We start from the raw sequence: 5,785 nt of genomic DNA, 5'->3' as shown, positions 1-5,785 counted from the left end.
CTTAGCAGATGTCAACAAGGAAGTTTTCTAGAACTCATAATTCCCCTGTGGTTTTTGGCCAGGCTTCTAGCAGTAAAAGAAATGTAACAGCTGGGTATGCAAAGAGCATGGCTGTGTCATCAAACACTCCCGACGTGAGGTTCTCTGGTCATCATAATTCTGGGTTACCTCTGGTGGGTGACATCTTCTAAGGTCCCTGACTTCCCTAGCAGTTAGTGCTTTTCCTTGGGGTTTCATTCACTTCTAGACATGTGGGAACATTCTTTTGAGATTTCATATTTAGTCCTGTCCTCCTGAATGTAGTTAACATGATTCAGCTTCCAACTAACCATCAATCTATTCACGAAATGGTTCCCATGTCTTAGAGTGGGTGTTCGTATTTTAGAAGAAACAGTTAATTTATATTTAGATGAAACATTTAGATGATAAAATGAGTGGCAAGTGCTAAATTTGAGATCAGAGCAACTGGTATACAAATGAGAACAAATAATTGTCTGCCTTGGTTTGATTCATCATTTTTTTAAGTTGTTAATGTTTTTCATCAGCAATGTATGAACTTTTCTTTTAGAGTGTTATTTATAGATCTCTTTTCTTACAGTAGTGAGTTAGTGGGGCTCAAAAGAGCCAAACAGTAACATACATTTCAAGACTTTAGCTATGAACAGAATTTCTAGCTCTTCAGTATCTTAAGTTTCAACTGATTAAAAAAAAACAAAAAAACAAAAACTGGGTAAAATTATTTTTTGGAGGTAGAATTGAAGGTACTGTTTTCTTTTTCAAATGCATCCTCTGGCAGGATATAAATTTGAAAATAACCTAACCAGGAAAGAGTGAGTGGGCAGCTGTTCCCATGCCACAGTCTCCTGTGATGCAGGCTTTTTGCTCTCTGTGCCGTTGGAGACACCATCCAGTCGTCTTCACCCACCACAGCCTCCTCTGTGATCTGTTCCAGTGTTTGTTTTCTAACTCTGTACTTTCTCAGCAAGATTGTTTTTCCTTCTTTGATTACTTTTCCATCCACTAACTTCTCTTCCTTATTCCAAATTGACATTTTTCTCATTGGTAACGTAATGTTGCTATAATGCTTCTTTTTCTGTTTTTGTTGCTTCTTTTTGCAAAACGTATGTCATCATTGCATTTTTCATTATCTTTCTCCTTAGTTTGTTGGATGCAGTAAGAACAAATGAAGAACTGGATCATTTGCAAAACTTGTTGAGCTCTTACCTCTCTCCTTGTACTGAGTATTCTATCTGTCTTGAATGTCACATTGACTTTGATACTCAGATTTTGGCCAGAAAGGAACATTAATGACCCTATTAAAAGTAGGGGCAGGGAGTATTCTCACCCCTTTCAAATTCTCTGCCATTTCTGGATTAGAATAGAAGTCAGATTTGTTCTGTGAAAACATCAGTATGATTCTGTTAAACATCAGCAAAATTAGAAGGTCTTTTTTTTCTCACTGTCATTTTTCGAATGATGAAGATTCCTTTTTTTTATAATTCTTTTTCATATAATGGAACAGATTCCTTTCCTTAAAATGGTATGTGCTTGCCTGGGCCTGGCAGTAACTGTGTGTGCCTTCCTACCCCACACCCATACTTTTTTTTTTTTTTTTTGCACCAACACAGTGACAGAATGCTCTGTCAACATGAGTATTGCATGAGATTGTTTTTTAATTTTTTTTTTAACACTCTGTCATGTTCTTTCTCTATAATGCATGCCAGTCATCTGGCCATGGTTTTATTCAGCACATAATGGGCCAGGATATTTCTTTATGTCCCATTAGCTCATTGGACTTTCAAATCCCTATACATAAGAACTTCATCTCCACTTGGTTTTCTCTGCTCTACACCGATGTGTCATTTTCTTCATACGAGTTATTTTATATATAAGGTTCTTAAATTAGCATTTGGAGAATTTACAGTTCTATTCCCATCTTTCCTCAGTCTCTGCTTATCTCTCTTAAGAATTAGCTTGAGAGAGACCTGGAAGATAGAAGTAGGAGTTTGTTTGAGTCCAAGTTCTACTTCCTTGCTGTGTGACCAAGGACAAGTTTTGTAGTCTTCCTGAGGTACGGCTTCCCCATCTATACATCCTGCCTTTCAGTCGAGAGGATCCTGGGCAATCGTGTATGTGAGTGCCATTGAAACTGTAGGCACTTTACAAATGCAAATGAAATATAGTCTTCGACATGTTTATATTTTGTTCCCAAGGCCATTGTTGCCCATAAGGAATACGTGTTTTGCCCCTCTTGTTTCTGGTTTGGATTTCACGTGGGCAGTTCTCATGCATTTCCCATCTCCTGTACCCACCTCTCAACAGTGATAAATGCACACTTCTTTATTTCCTATCTCAGCGTGCTAAAGAGTTGCCTTATTACTTTTAAGTTTTATGCTTCATTCATATGAGAATATATATTTTTCTCTGGAACCATTGGCTAGGATTAGATCTTGGAAAAGTAGTTCAGGCCCTTATCTTCCGACAAGACTGCATTTTAACCATTCCATATGAATGAGAGTCTTCCCTGTCATGGAAGAGCCTCTCTGAAGAGATATCCTCAGCTTGCTTGATAACCATCTGCCCATGTGGTTTTGCCAACAACTCAACTCTTTGCGTGAGCCATGAGTGCAGGGTCAAAGTATCAGATGAACACTTAAAAGTTATTTGTTGATTTCTGTCTCGTTCTCCAGCATTGCCCAAAAATTCAAACTGGTTTTTTTCAGTTAGAATAAAAAGGAATTCCCATAAGATTGTGTTCAATTCACCGCATATGAGCTCTTAAGTAAGGCCTTCTAAGAACTTCATAGACCACCACGGGCCCTACATCATATAAACCATATTAAAATGCATCTGGATGACATAATAAATATATTTTTGCTGTCAACATTTTTTAAATTACTTCTATAATTTTGTTTTAAAATTCTCTCAGCAAATATTCATTATTGCTAAGCGAGACATTGTACGCTGTAAATTGTTTTCAAATGTACAAAGCAATTTAATAATTGACATTGATATAATGTTTCCTTTATGCATTTAAATATGTTTTTATTTTTTTGAAAAATTTTTTTGCAATTGTGTAATCAACAAATTTATTTTCAGGCCTTCTGTATTTGTGTAGCTTTTCTACATCTCAGAGGCCTCAGATATCACTCTTATAGTACCCAATGGAAAGCATAGTCCTTCCTGGAGCAGAATTTTATTTCTGAGACCACAGTTATTATTTCTTTCTCCCTATAATGCTGTAATGAATGGTATAACAGTTCTGCAGAGGTGACCAAAATCTCTCCAAAGTTATTTTAGTTTTAATGTTAAAATAATCCTTTTAGTAAGAAAAGTATTGTTTCTATAGTACAATCGATGGGTCTCTCCTAATGTTGTTCTCCATATTTGTTGGTAATACCTTCAACTATGAAACCTTTGTAACAGGTATCTTTTGTCGTTATGGTCTGGCACCTTGGCACTCTGTCTGATGCTGTAAGAACCCTCTGTGTTGGTGGTACTTCTGGTATTTTACATTTTCTTGGCAACAGGAAGTTGTAGCAGAGGCTCAGCTAATAGATTTTTTTTTTTTTTTTTTTTGAGTATTGTGCTAGGCAGATTGAAACATCTTTATCGTACTGCAGTTTTCAATCACATATATCCTTATTCTGGGAGTGGGTGGGAGACACTTTCTTCTTTTGTCTCGCTCATATCTATGTCTTGTTCAGTTAGTAGACATAGATATGATGAATCAGGAGACAGGTCTTTGCCCATTATCAAAATAATCACAAGGGCCTGCCTGCTTCTTACTCAGCTTCTCTTCTGTCCATCTGAAACTGTTATTAGGATGTTTGATTTCATAACTTTCCTCTAATACTCATGCTATTTCTGTGGTACAAAAGCAGTGGGCAGCATTATCATCCTAATATTTTAGATCAAAGTTTTCTCGAGACGAAGTATGTAACCAGATGCCTTCTAGTTACATCATTCTCATAAATTTTCAACTTTCTTGGAACAAACTTCAATTCAGAAAATTTCACCACACTTGACCCATTCTGGAATAATTTGCAAAGTGTAACAATAGATTATACTATACTTTTTAGAATGGTACAGACTGAAACACACTAATGGTAAGATTTAGTAAGTAAACTAATTCATACAAAACATAGGAATTTTTACTACAAGCACATTAGTAATATCTATAGTCTAATCAAACCCATTAACCGTGAAAATCGGCATCCCTCATTCAGCCCTATTAATTTCTAATGACAGCTTTAGGGCCTGGGTGGCCTATAGTCCTATTAGAGCCAAAGATGTTTCGTTTACTGGAGCCTTGTTGCTGGCAATTGCCAAAAGAATTATCTCAAAAATGGTTTATTTGCTCAAGATGGAGCCTTTGGGGGCATACTTTTTGATTTCTTTTCAATGTACTGTCTCTAAATGTGTACTTAAAGCTGAAGGTATTATACAGTTAAAAAAAATAGTGATGACGAGTATTCTTCACTCTCTGAATATATTTGGTTCTGAATGTCAAGTAACAAGTGGCTATAGTCTGGCTAGTCAGATAGTTATTTGAAAGTGTATCAGAATTTCTTGAATTCCTGAGTTCAGAATGATTTCGATGGTGGGAGTACAGAGAGTGACAGGTGCCTGGACATGTGATTTATCTATTAATGATCTTCCCTGGAAATGAGAAAATGGCTAATATTTGATTAATTCTAATGGTTTGGAAATAATCAACTTCTTTTCAAAGAGCCTAGGATTTGCAAAAGCAATACATTGCATGCCTTGGTCTCAGTTTACCTATTGCTGTCTTTGCAGACTTTTTCTTTTTGGTGGTCTTACCTCAAAGCGGGCTTTGTTCTTTGCTTTTGCTCAGTGCAATAGCCAAGTATTTATTGCTATTGTGATATTTTACACACACACATACACAAAGTATATATTTTCTGATTTATATTCCTGGCTTTTCGGCAGCTAATCATATTTGGTATGTGGTAAGCATCTGGAACCTGGAATGTCAAAACCAAAGTCAACTGGATGCCAGTTACCTGTACAGCCATGGTAATTGCCCATTACCAAAATAATCAGAAGGAGAAGAGATGTTCAAATTACCCCTGAGGAGAATTGGGAGGACAGTTTTCTATTCTATAGCATTTCTTCTCATGTTAATATATTTGCAATATGAAAGTTTAGGAAACAGACTTACACTGTATATGAGACTGAGTCTGCCTCTGGAAAGATTCAAAGTGGGGTAGGGAGGATGAGAAAGAATAACTTTTTTTAAATTTCAAATCAGGCAATAAAATAAATAAGGATTCTTAGCAGCTCCATACAAATATATCTTGAGGACCTTCATGTGGGTTCCATGATAGGCCTTTGTCATTCTCAGACAGTGAGTCAGCAGAAGAGAGTTAAGAGTTAATGCTCACTAGGGTGGAGTACATTGCCCTGGTGGGTTTGAAAAGTACTGCTGTCGAATTAACCCTAAAGGAAAAAAAAGAGGACGAGATGGATCTGGATGAAAAGTCCTAGACCTCTTGACATTATTTAAGATCTTAAATCATGTTTTACAGTGTACATCTTGTTTATCTAAGTTTTCCTTTAACATTGTCCTCTGAAACAGTCTTATCTGCTGCAAATAAATACTTAGAGGTAACTTTTACCTGTTTAAAGGCCATTCCTGGTACTGTGAGCCTTTTCTTTGCAACACTTGCAATCAGTTATCTGCTTTGGGCTGAGACACTCTGCAAGAAAGGAATGACAAGGACACAGCCAGAGAGAAGGAGGAGCAGAGGAGGAGAAGCAG

At 36.6% G+C, this 5,785-nt stretch overlaps 1 protein-coding gene across 3 annotated transcripts in view; it reads left to right on the top strand.

The window, feature by feature from the left end:
* Nucleotides 1-5,785, top strand: part of TNIK (TRAF2 and NCK interacting kinase) — a 345,956-nt gene that overhangs the window by 280,458 nt on the left and 59,713 nt on the right. The window lies entirely within an intron of this gene.

Source organism: Pteropus alecto, unplaced genomic scaffold (genome assembly GCF_000325575.1).
Source record: "Pteropus alecto unplaced genomic scaffold, ASM32557v1 scaffold33, whole genome shotgun sequence".
NCBI classification, from domain to species: Eukaryota; Metazoa; Chordata; class Mammalia; order Chiroptera; family Pteropodidae; genus Pteropus; species Pteropus alecto.
This window is presented reverse-complemented; position numbering and strand designations above follow the sequence as displayed.